The following is a 13,270-nucleotide window of genomic DNA, read 5'->3' as shown; positions in this document are numbered from 1 at the left end:
ACTGAAGGAAGCCAAGATAAGAACTCAAGCAAGGCAGGAACCTAGAGGCAGGAACTGAAACAGGGACCACAGAGGAACATTGCTTGCTAACTTACACCTCACAGCTTGTGTTTTCATTCCACTCAGGATTATCTGCCCACCTATAGTGGCTTGAGTCTGGGCCCTCCCACATCAATGATTAATCAAGAAAATGCCCCATAGATTTGCCTACAGGCCAATTGATGTTCTCTCTTCCCAGATGGTTCTAGCTAGGTCAAGTTAAAATAAAGAAAAACAACTAACCAAACAAAAACAGTAAGCAAAATGAGCCTATTGTATGCTTCTCTTGAGAACTTCATTTTATTATCCCATTTATTGACTGGCATTTGTGGGCTTTTCTGTTGGATTTTTGCAATTCTTCATCCAGTCTAGATATTAATATCCCTGTCTATAGTATTTTGTCCTTGTCTATAGGCTATTCATTCTGCTGATACTTTGCTATAGAGAAACTTTCTAATCTCACGCCACCCTGTTTATTAGTTCATGAGGAAGTGATTTCCTATGTCATGTGAACTCTGTTCAGAAAGGTCTTGCCTATACCTATATCCCAAAGTGGTTTCCTCTAAGAGTTTCAGCATTTCAGGTTTTAAGTGAAGATCTTTGAGTTTTATGCGTGTTCTTTGAATTGATTTCTGTGCAGGGTAAGAGATGAGTAGGGGTTGTTTTGCTTTTAATTTTTGTTCTCTTCTCTTGGTATGACCATATCAGGAAAAAACAGGCCTGAAATTGATTGATTGATTGATTGATTGATTGATATAGTTACTTATTTAGCACACCAGGCTGAGCAATGTGTGCAGTGCCCTCACCTGGACTTAAAAGCAGAGGACACCTAACACGTGGATGGCAGTAGTCCCTACTCTCCTGTCTTCTAACGTCCTGGTATGTAGATCAAAGGACTGACAAGCAAAGAACTTCCAGTTGTCTCAGGGGCTTCAGCTGGGCTCAGTCCCCATTGGCCAACATGGGCAATCAAATCACTATCTGTTCATTCACCCATTTTTCTGTCTTAAGCTTATGCCTTACCTATCCATCTCTGATTGGTTGTTTCCAGTAGCTCTCTATCTGGGCTGCTTAACTTACTCCTTACTATCTGCTTTCTATTAGATAGATAGATAGATAGATAGATAGATAGATAGATAGATAGAATTACTGTGATAAATAATCTGAAAGCTAATAATGTGATCACAATAGAAATAAAACAACCCATAGATTGAGACTATTTGGCATTTTGCAACCAAGGAAACTGTAGCAGGTGAATTTGGTACTATTCACTAAGTTCTAATATCATGGAAGGACATGAACATACTCTCTGTGCTTCTGACGATATACTCATGACACTATCTAACATCAGGATGACAAGAAAGTCTGTATTTTGGAGTGGTTCTATAGTCATATGTCATATGTCAAAATTTATAGGGCTACACACTTAAAATCAGCTGGGATTTTTTAATCTGTCTTAGTAAACTTTTTTAAAAGTATATTTATTATTTGAAATGAAAATGAAGTGAGAACAGAAGAAGTCTCATAAGAAGATGGTTAGAATCATGCATAACTTTGACATCTATTCTTCCATTATTAGTATAATTGAATTGAGGTTACATTTCATGTAATAGGTTTCTAAAACTTAAATACTAAGGTATTAGAAGTGTCTCATCATATGTGTATAGCAAAAGTGGCACAACCAGTCCTCTATTTTTAGAGGACACTCCCTTTTTCTTTTTTTTTGACACCTCTGCTGTATTAATGCCTGTAATATGCATAGACCCGTGATATTTCCAAATGGTGTATCTTATGAAAGGATGCAGACTGCCTCAAGGCTCCTGACACTGAGTTCTGTATTTAAATGTGTGTCAGGAGAGGGGAAGCTACCTGCGCCCCAGTACACATTCAGAGATCAGAGGATAAGTTGATGGGGTCACTTCTCTCTTCCCACCTTACCTAGGTTCCAGGGATATATAGGACTCAGGTCATCAGACATGAGGTAAACACCCTGACGGCTGAAGCTCGGTGCTACATTTGTCCTTCCAGGCCATAAATTATCACTTAGGAGATGGTTCTCTCCCCACAATGCACACTGGGAGCAAGTTCACCATAAGAGCAAGTGCTCACAGGTAGAAAAGTGACACACATTTTCCCCACAAAGGACAGAACCAAGGTTTTTTTGACCCTCCTGATTTCTTAATAGGGGATGGACCCTATAACAAAAGACAGATGAACTGGGGGAGAAACATGTCCTTAATAACATGTACACTTTATATGTATATGTGTATATATAGATGTAGATATAGATATAGATAGATAGATAGATAGATAGATAGATAGATAGATAGATAGATAGTAGTCACAGGAAAACGAGTATGTTTCAGAGGTGGTTTGAGTTGAGGTATATCCCACTCTTCACTGGAAACAAAGCAGGATGTGGGGTAGTCATGGGCAGTGGCCTGGAAAAGACTCTCAGCGGTTTTTTTAAAATGCAGATTTGAATATAGTCCCTCTTCATGGTCTGTCTGTTCTTTTATTTTTCTGGTAGAAAGGGGAACCCACAGTAATGGAGATGCCCTTTAGAGATGTAAATTTCTGCCATACAAATGTATCTTTTCTATTGTTTCCAGAACTTCTTTTCTGTGGTTTTTTTTTCCAAAATAAATTTAAAATATATAATGAAGTTCATAAAATGTATTTTTAAAAAGATTTCTTATGCTGAAGGGGCATATTTTGGGTTTAGAGCATTTTCTGGTCTCCTAGAACCGTATTTAGGTGGGAGATTTGATTCAGTGTCTCCCCTGCTAACTGCCTGTGTTACCACATCACACTTATACAGTTCAGTATACATGTCTGTGTATTTGGACAGGGTCTCTTTTTTCTATATGTGTATAAGTTGTTTATCTCAGCAGCCACTACAGCATGCTTGGTGTGGTGAGAAAGAACTACAGAGTTTCCAGGATGCACTGCCACGCAGCAGCCACGCAGCAGCAGAGCATAGACTCTCTTCCTTTACTGGATGTCCCCTGTTTGTGCTGCTGTTAATTCTGCCAGTTGAGAATAAGACCACTACCATAATTTTGAAGCAAATTTAAAGCAAGCTTTCGTTAAATACTGGACAGGACTATGGACTCTGGCCAGGTCCATTCCGGGGTTCCCAGAAAATAGCAACAAGTCACATCTTGCTTAAAAACCCTCAAGACCACCATATTTTTATCAGGTCCAATCAGGGGCAAGTATATATCTTGACTCACTTCCTGTCTGCTTAGCCGCTCAATCAGAGGCAAGTATACATGCTAACTTATTTCTTGCCAACGTACCTCCTGCCTACATGTGATCAAACACATCTAGCGTAGTTGAGTCAAACAAACTTGTCTAGGGGAAGGAAAGCATAAACAGTAGCCTCCATACAGTCTAATCTAGGCCTAGAATATTTCCAGCCTCTGAGACTTACTGCTGAATAGGCTCACCCTTCCTAGTTCTTTCTGAACTCTGGCTGGTCAACTCAGCTGTTCGTGCTCAAAACTCCTCTCCATATTGACTGATTCAAACTGGCTTCTTTCAGCTTCTGACTCAATTGTTCTGCTTCTCCTCATACTACCTTTGGCAATGTGTTCTAACCTTCCTGCTCCTTCTCATTCTCTGGCTGGTTCTGTCTTCTCATGTGTCTAGCTTGTCCTCTCTCTGCAACCCGTCTCTGTACAACTGTCCCTGTAAAAATGCCTCCTTCTCCTCTGTCACTGCTCTCTCTTAAGTCACCTCTTTCCTCTCTGTTCTCATGAGAGTTGGGCACATCCTATTCTCTCACATCTTTCTCTGATTGGTCACTTTGTCTGCCACTCATGGCTGCTTCCTTTTTACAAACTAACTTTACCTCCATTGTTTGGGATCAAAGGTGTGTACTGAGCCTGAGCCACACCACAATTAAAAACAGGTTTTTCTAGTAAACAACAATCTTGGGTTACAGTGTGAACAAATATCCTGTAACAGTCAGGTAGCTTTGCTTTTAAGAATGGGTGAGAACTACATGTGACAGGGAAATGAGACGTGTATTTTAAATTGTGACTATTAATCAATGATTTAATGATTAATGATAAGTACTGGCAGCAAACACACTTTGCCAGAAGATTTTTTTTAAAAAGGGTCCATGCTATATAATTATAGAAATGCACCCCATGAAGCTGTGTCCGTATCTGCCCTTTCACCACAGGGTCTCAACTCAGAGCAGCACACAAATGTGCTCGTTTATGCTGATTTGGTGAAGTAGCTAGTGTGTCAAGGAGTTTGAGGAAAATCATCATCCTTTCCTGTTACTAAAAACGCTTAAAATGATTCCATTTCTTCCAGCATATTATGGAACGATGTTTGTTTGGAGTTGTCGTATGCAGATTACAAAATAGGAGTGTGTGTGTGTGTGTGTGTGTGTGTGTGTGTGTGTGTGTAATTATACAATGTATACCTTTGTAAATTTTCAAGGCAATAGTGAATATAATACAAACTTTAAATATCTAGGGTTGGAGGAGGAGTCTGTGCAATCCAGGTTGTTTCCTGGGCGAGGGGGAAAATACCTATATAAACAAGAAAGACAATTTTTGAGGGTGAAATCTGGGATTCAAACAAAATAGTGTGGGAGGTCCCCACAACTGAGTGTTAAAGCTGAAGTTTGTATTTCTGGCCATGGCCCCTGCCTACTCTTGGTCAGTTATGGGTCCTTCCTGAAATGCTTTCTCCTGGGAAAGATTGCTTCTTTTTATCTACCCTGCTCCTTAATTCATTTGCCTGCTCTTTAATCCCAGGTTAGAAGGAGAGGGCCCTGATAATGATATGGATATCCCAGAGGGAGGCCTTCATTTTGCTCTCAGTAGTTCTTAGCTGGTGCTGGATCAATCTGAGAGCAACAGAGTGAAATTCATCATAGATAAAGAACTTTGTAGTTCTGTGAAGTAATGATGGTAAATCTCTGGACTATGCCGTGTCCCTCATGGCTTCTGGTGGCTCACTTGCTCTGTAGTGCTCTACGCCACCCATAGTAAACCCAAGCTCGCCTTCCCTTTGTGGAACCTCTTGTTCTACAGTATCTGACTCAGAAACTGACCTTCCCTGGGAGTTCAGCAGACTCTACCTTAGCTAAGGTGGGAAGTGACTGAGGCAGGAATAGCTCTTCCATCTCGATTCCTTTTCAGTTGCCTTGAGACATACCTGACCAAGAGTTTCAGCCCTTGCCTTTGTTAGCTCTAGGAATCTACCCCTTCATCAGGGATCCAGGAGAGTGACTGGAGTATATTATAGTTTTACAACAAATGATAACAAAGGCAAATATAACACCGATTATGTACCCATATTTTTTGTAAGTACTTTATATACATAAATTCACGAGCTATGATTTGGATAGGATTTTTGCCCAAAGATTCATATGTCCTTGAAACGGTGATTCTGGAATGTGATAGGACTTTAAAGATGTTAAGAGTTGCTTAGAGCATAGTAATTAGGTCACTGATGGACTCTGCTCATGGAGGGGATTAACACAGCTCTAATGGGACCCCAGTTAGTTCTCTTGAGAATGGGTTTTTATGAAACAAGGTCTCTGGGTTCCATTCTTACCATGTGATCTTTCCTTCTTTCAAATGACCTGTTACACTCATGGCCACAGGGACTGTCACCACAGATAAGCAAATGCCAACATGCTCTTAAACCTCCAAAACCATGAACACAATAGACTTATTTTCTTAATGTATTGTCTAATCTCAAATATTTACAGCAATAGAAGCAAATTAATACCCTATAAAATTATTCTAATAGCCTCATAAGCTACCTATCTCAGCATCATCATTATTAGTTGAGAAAACAGCGACAGATTTCAACTAAAGCCCTACTTGGTACAACTAATAATTAAGTAGGAAAAAAACTATAGTAAATAGACTAGATATACTTGGTGATTTTTTTTTCTGGAAATTTAACTTCCATTTATACCATTTTATAGGAAGAAAAACATCTTTGTTAATTGCTAACAACTACTTCTTAAACTTTGAACGAAAATCAACCCAGGCATCTGTCTTCATACTTTAGTGATGGTGACTGGGACTCCATGAAACTTTAGTAAGCAGGAAACTTTCTTCTATCCTTCAAATCCCTCACCAGCCATTACTTCCTCCCTCACATCCTCCCTGTCTCTCCCACCTCAACAACCAGACGCAATCACATAAGAAAGTTCTTGGATTTCTTTCTTCCTAGACAGAGCTTTTGGAAGGCACATCTCTCTTAGTGGAAGAAACCTCTATAAAGAAGATCCCTGAAGTGTGCCAAATGGTGAAGTAAGAATTACTCAATTTTTATATAACAATAAAGTTGGAGCCAGCAGCACTTCCTAGGGAGTTATTAGTAATAGGAAATGAATGTTCCAAGAGCCAAGCGGATGGCAGGATGCCAAGAGGGTGTGGATGCAAGAGAACTGATTGAAAATGCCTTCACAAGTGGGGCCTTGGAGTCCCAAGTAAGAACGACAGACAGGGTGAGGCCACTGTATGTGAATGAGTAAATTCACAGCTACTGCAGGTCCGGTCATACTGATGTCATCTTCCTGTGTTAGAAAGCATGATCTGTCGCCTGGTATAGGAGAGTAATCCACCTGTAATCCTAGTACTTGGGAGCCTGAGGCAGGAGGATAGCAAGTACCAAGGCATCCTGGGCTACATAGAACAAGCAAATGAAGGAGCATGGCCACTTTATACAATGAAATTCTTAGAATGGGCCATTGCATTGTGCCCTTAGGACCTGGTATTCATGACAAGGAGGATTTGCACTATCTTTGGGAACTTTTAAGCTAAGATGCTGAGTTAGTAGTGTTTTCCAACACGCAAAGACCCAGAACAGGGCCACAGATGAATGCATTTTAGAAGTGTTTGGGGAATGAATTATTTGCATGTTATGGCTACAAAGTCAAAACAGCTCTAGAGGAAGAATGTCACGAACAAACAACTGACTCACTTCAAGGCTGGCTATGCTGAGGGCCAGCTCTGGCAGACAGTACAGCTCCTGGGACAGGCGAGGCAGGGCTGGGCAGTGTGGTGCAAGACGGTGAGTGTTTCAATACATGTATATACACGTGGGTCTCATGAGGGTGCTCGCTTTGGACATGTCCTCGGGTTCTAGGGACACCTGTGGACCCAGAGTGGACATCAGATGATTTCTCCTGTTCTGAGCTACCAGGGCATCCAGAGGCACCCAAGAGGACTCCATATGCCAGGAACAAGCTTTCTAGCCGAATGTGCCTCTGTAGTCACGGCAGAGAGAAATATAGTCTATTCTTGGTGTGGACAATTTCTAAATCTGTAGATTTAACTAATGTTAGATGAAAAATATAGTGAACTCTGAAATGATCAAATGTGTACTGAAAATATAGTAGAAATATAACATTTCCATGGTATTATAAAGGATTGAGACATGATTAATGTACATGAAAGAATATGTAAAGGTGAGATGTAGATATTACACCATTCTACAGGGGATCTTGAGCATCTGTGGATTTGTACCTGGGCGATTGTAGACCTCTGTTTCTGTGGATACTGTAGGATGACTGTAGACACCATCAATCCAGGAAGAGAAAGTAGAAGCTGTTGTAGAAAGTATTGAATCTCAAATCTGGGTTTCTACTCAGCCTTAGATCATTCAGTTCCCAGATAAAAGACACACAACTTTTATATTTATAATAAGCTTTAATCGGCACTACATCTAGGGGGATTTCTACCCTCCATGCTATCAGAATCAACTTGTGTGTCAATAACCCCGAGTTATAACTTGCTATGCTCCATCGGGGGTGTTCTTAATGCCAACTGGCCAGCCCTTGAGGCAGTGTTTCCATGACTCACCTCCCCATGCCAACTTCTCTCTTCACCTTCTTCCTTCTCCTCTTCCTGGTCTCTCCTCTCTTCTTTTGCTTCTCCTTCCCCAACAGGTAACTCAGAACCCACCTACCTCTAACTAATCCCTCCAGTAACTGGCTGTAGCCAATTTTATTTAACCAGTAGTTTTAAATGAAGGAACAAGGTTTGTACGGTAAACAGTTGTAAACTTGAGAATTCTCTCCTAGCCTAGGTAGGCCTTCTGGTACAGAAGCATCACAATACATAGCAGCAGATGAAGCCCCAACAAGGAACGATACATTATATATAATATGGAAGGTAGCAAGTAAGAACATGCATTTCTATTTTCTTAGACTTAGATGGAAGGACTTGTAAGAAACTGATTTAAAAAATCCCTACTATGTGACTGTGTTATTAAGAAAGCTAAGTTATAATAGATGAATGGGAAAGGGCCTGCTTCACTCAGTATCCACAGCACAAAGGGATGGGTGAAGCATCTGACAAATGCTCAAACAGCTTAGGGAGTCCAGGCCTTAACCAAATTCACACCAAGTATGGCAGGACTGGAACCCAGGGCCCTCTAGATATTCTCCCTGTCATACCCTCCTCAGAGGAAATGTTATTTATTACAAGGCCCACGAGGCTGGAGTGGAGATAAAGGAGACACAGATTCCCCCATATCATTTAGTGATTGCCAGAAACCAGATATTTAAGAATGGAGGAAAAAATCTACCTGGTCCTATTGATTAAATGCACTCAGTTTTATGGTGGTATCCACCAAGTTGGGGTCCAGAGAGACTGTTAAGAGGTTCAGAGTCTTTACCACTTTGGTAGAGGCCTGTGGTTCAGTTCCCAGCACTCACATCAGGCAGTTGATAACCACTTGTTTCTCCAGTTCCAGGGAATCTGATGCCCTCTTCTGGCTTCCTTGAACTCCTGCACAAGTATGGTATGTATAAACTCATTCATGCACACACACACACACACACACACACACACACGCACGCACGTACACACGCGTGCGCGCGCGTGCGTCCCCTTCCCCCACACCGATGCTATATGTCTGACCCCTCCCACTTGCTGATGTCACCTGCCCTATGTCTAAACTCACAGGATGCAGCGCTTCCTCCAGCTTGATGGGGAAGGTGTGCGTCAGACGATCCCTTGGGTGGTCATGCTCCAGGAGCTACAGGGTCTTCAATTTAGGGACAAAGAAGAGGAAGTCCCAAGTCACAGATGCTGTGTCCCTCCTGCCCCCTGGAGTACTCTCCCTGACGAGTCAGATGCTGCCTGTGTAAAATCTTACAGAAAAGGTACGCAGGGATGTGCAGTGTTCTCAGTGGCTACAGACCCTGGCTCTTAGCCCAGGGCCTAACTTACTGTATGGTGATGGTTAGTCCTAGAAGGAAGTTGTCTCTTCAAACTTGGAAAGTCATTTTTATTGTCATGGAAGTAAAAGCACCAAATTTAAAATTCTCACAGAATGCTGTAGATATTTAGAGAGTCAAAACATATCAAGATATGTGGGTATGCATGTATATGGTGGTGTATGCATATATGTATTGGTTACTTTTATCATTGCTGTGAAGAAATATCTAACAAAAGTACCTTTCAGTATAAGCTAAAAATGCATACTCAACTGTGTGTGCAGACATGTGCTATGCAATGATGCTGGATCAGAGATGAACCACAGGACACAGTGGTGGTGATATCATAGGCAGTCTGGTTCTGGGACACATGTGCTGTGATGTTTGCTCGACAACAACATTAACTATACATCCTTAGAGCGTATCCCTAACACACAATAAAAGGGAAAAGATCTGAGGGTGTGTGAGACTAGAAAGAAAAAAAAACAGAGACCTCATACAACTGGCCCACTGCAGTTACTGTCAGCATGGAGTTTGTAACTTAAAAGTTTGACAGTGTATCTACAAATTACCTATTTAATTAAAAATGTCTCTCTTTTTTATTTTTTTTGAGACAGTGTTTTGCTATGTATCCCAGACTGACCTCACAATTAGAGTCCTCCTCTTGTAGTCTCCCAAGGGCTGAGGATTCCTGGCATGTCCCACCACACCCAGCTTGGAAATAAATCTATAAAACAAAAGAATCATTTTTCATTGACTTTGTATATCTCCCAGAATAAACAATTCATGCCAACTCTAGAAACATTCCTGTCGCTTCTGATTCTCTGTGACTCGGTTCTGACCTCTCCATCCCTCCACTGTCTAACAAGATAAGGGAGACAGATGGTTGCACCTGGGCTCCTTGTAAGTTCCTGTGACTTTGGGTAAGTCACTAAACCTCTCCGAGCTCAATTCTTCCCTGATCAAATGCAGAAGATCCTCCAGCCCAAATGCTATTTTTTCTTAATAGAATGCTCTCTGAATAGTCACCTCCCTCCATTCCATGATAGTTTATGTCAATGTTTGTTTTAATTCTCAAGAGATACTATATTTCCCTGGGGTTGTTATCTCAGATGCAGTCTTGAATAAATTAACTTAATCCCTTGACCAAGGGCTTCTTCCTCTCCTAGAACTTAAGCTCCTCTTTGCAAACACAATGCTAAGTACCTAGGGACTGTTTGGTTATCTACTGGGTGCTTAGTCAGATACATAATACAAGAATGGATATGGAACACACTAAGAAATGACTTTAATAGGCTATTGCAACTATAATTATGGTAGATTAGAGATACCTACAAATTAGTTTCCATTTTCTTCATTAGGAGTTTTCTTGAATCTGGGCCAGTCCCTTCCTTTACTTCAGTCAATAGAATTGACCGAAACTTAACAGAAAGAACAAATCAGAATTAGCACCATATAACTCCCAAGATTGGATCGCTATTGACCTTCAGTTTCTGCCTTTGTGAACTGGGTTGCAACAGGGTACGCTAGCTATGTGACCCCCACACAGAGCAGAACTAAGGCTGGCTATCTGTCAGCAGAACTGTCCCATTAGCAACCAGTGCCACTGAGGCAACAGGAACGGGCTACGGCAGATACCCATGTTCAGGGTCGCTTCCAGGTGTCTGTAATCATAGCACCCCATTCAGAAGATCCACCCTGCTAAGCCCAGCTAGCCCATAAAGCAGCAAGAGATAGTGCATAGAATATTATTATTTTAAGTCATTTTATTTGATATGTAGCAATGTTTTAACTGCCAGATGTGTGGGAAAACAACAACAACATACTCTTTCTAATCTACCTATGATTTTCAGTGTAAAACCACCAATGCTTGAACACCACAACTACCACCACCACACACCTTGGTCTGATTACCTGGTCCCCTCCCACCACCTCCCTACTATACTTCTACCAGGGCCTTCCCACTAGTACCTTCCAGCATGCATGACCCAGCTACAGTCCCACTACCGGCAGCTTGAAGGCTTCTTCACCGCCTCTCTGTGCCGATTACTTGCTTCCTGCTGAAGAGCTGCTATAACACGGTTAAGCCTGTTGCTACAGAACTTTGCAGATATCACATGACTGTGATCAGTGCTGCTGTGATCGCACACTTAAGCCCCTCACATTATCGACCTACTAATGTTCTCCTGTGCTAAGGGAAAGAGGGATCATGGGCCATCATGGCGCAGCCCTCTCTGAAGGTATGTAAGAAACTGATGAAGGGGAGAAGATTCTGCAATCATGTAGGTGGCAATAAGTTGTCCATACTTCTGGAAACAGTCCCTACTCATACTCCTATAAGTAATTCCAATAAACTTATCAGTTCACCAAGTTATACAGTGACGGGATAATTTTTTGGCCTGTTGTTGGTGTCATATTTGGGGGTGCATATTACAATTGTTCATATCACCCTGGGAAGTTATACCACATTTGGTACCTTAACAGACAGATAACAGATTAATGGAAGAGTTTTAGAAACTCTTTGTTCCTGTGAGGGATAATAAGACTTGTAACTAAAATTAAGCCTTCTGAGGGTGTAACATGGCTCAGGGAATCACCACACGGCCATGTTTCTCCTTATGGTACCAGATGGCATGCTCCCTTATTGTTGGCTGACCATGCATTAAGTGACAAGTTGTATCACTGACATAACTTGTCCTTTCCAGAGGGAAAATTGGGGTGGAAAGGTTGTGGAGAAATCCAGATGGAACTGTTTTTCTTCTGTCTTATAGGGAGATGGATGTGGTCCATCCAGGAAGAAGAGGGATGCCTTGAAAACAGCTAACAAACCAGAGGATTATATAGTAATCCCTGAAAGTAACACATATGGAAGACGATTTTAAGGAAACCGCTGCGAGAGTTACATTGCTCCTGCTGTGGGGGATGGCATGAGACAGACTCAGCTATCTGCCCAGAAAGGACGTGACTGCATTTCACAGGGAGTACAGGAAAAGGATGAGACTTGAGTGGCATCTTCCTCAGTAGCCTCCATCCAGTGTGTTGTGTGTAGCTGCATAAATGAGAGGATGATGCGGAGGTACCATTGGATTGCTGTTTCTTATGGCTGGGGGGGGGGGGAGCATAAAGAAATGATCATTCCTATTAAGCCTATGCTAGGTAGACCCCTGGGATCCAAACTGGTGGGAATAATAGAGACACAAAAGGGGAGAAAAGGAGGTAGAAATAGTAATGAAGGAACTGGGGTGTACAGAGTCTAGTTCTGTGGGATGGGGCTGTGCCTACCAAGAGTGAAGAGAGAGAAGTGAGCTCAGCAGAGACCACGAGACAAGTAGAAGGATGTTGTGGCTCTGCTGAGCCTCCTGTTGAGTCATGACTTTCCCAGGAAGGAGAGGCCCTGGAAGATCTGAGTGAAGTAGATGTGGGTTGGCAGTATGTCAGGTTCACAAAACTGCTATGCCAATCAAGAGGAGGCGAGAAGAAGAAAAAGCAGAAAACAGAACCTGTCTGGGTCACTCAAAAGCATATGTAGCTAGCCAAAGATCCTGGGGAAGAAATGTCACAGAAATCCAAATGCTGTGTGTATGAGCGTCTGAGGGCTATTTACCAAAGCTGTGCAGGGGACCCCTACTGAGCCAGCTGCTGTATATAAAGGAGGCCTCACAGTGGGAGCTGTCTCTTTGCTTTCTTGATAGACAACTTACATGCTGATGAGGATCATGTAGAGCCACTGAAAGTCCCAGGTTGAATTGTGGACTTACTGATAATTTACTACTGTGCAGAGTAAGAGCTTGCTGGATGCTGGAACAGATAGCTATGCCTTGGTTCCTGGAAGCCTCCAAGAGCATCAGGGGTGAATGGTATCAGTAGATACATATGGAGACAGAGCAGTGACCATGGAAAGGATTGCGTCTGTCCTAGGAACAGGCAAATACCCTTCGTGAGAGTATGTTGTATGCATTTCTTCCCTGGAAGGGGAGTTTCTTGTTTGTTTTTTTTTTCATCAAGCCATGAGCTACTTTAATA

General features: G+C 41.9%; 1 long non-coding RNA gene across 2 annotated transcripts; it reads left to right on the top strand.

The window, feature by feature from the left end:
• Positions 1-7,006: 7,006 nt before the first annotated feature.
• LOC127664744 (uncharacterized) lies at positions 7,007-12,373 on the top strand. Of its 2 annotated transcripts, none has more exons than XR_007973243.1 (4): positions 7,007-7,095; positions 8,776-8,829; positions 8,994-9,193; positions 12,019-12,373. It is a non-coding gene; the product is annotated as an uncharacterized LOC127664744 (long non-coding RNA). The 2 variants fall into 2 exon arrangements; XR_007973242.1 differs by lacking the exon at positions 12,019-12,373 and adding an exon at positions 9,865-10,032.
• Positions 12,374-13,270: the final 897 nt, after the last annotated feature.

Source organism: Apodemus sylvaticus, chromosome 14 (assembly GCF_947179515.1).
Source record: "Apodemus sylvaticus chromosome 14, mApoSyl1.1, whole genome shotgun sequence".
NCBI classification, from domain to species: Eukaryota; Metazoa; Chordata; class Mammalia; order Rodentia; family Muridae; genus Apodemus; species Apodemus sylvaticus.
The sequence above is the reverse complement of the archived record's forward strand: the minus strand, read 5'-3'. Positions and strand labels throughout refer to the sequence as shown.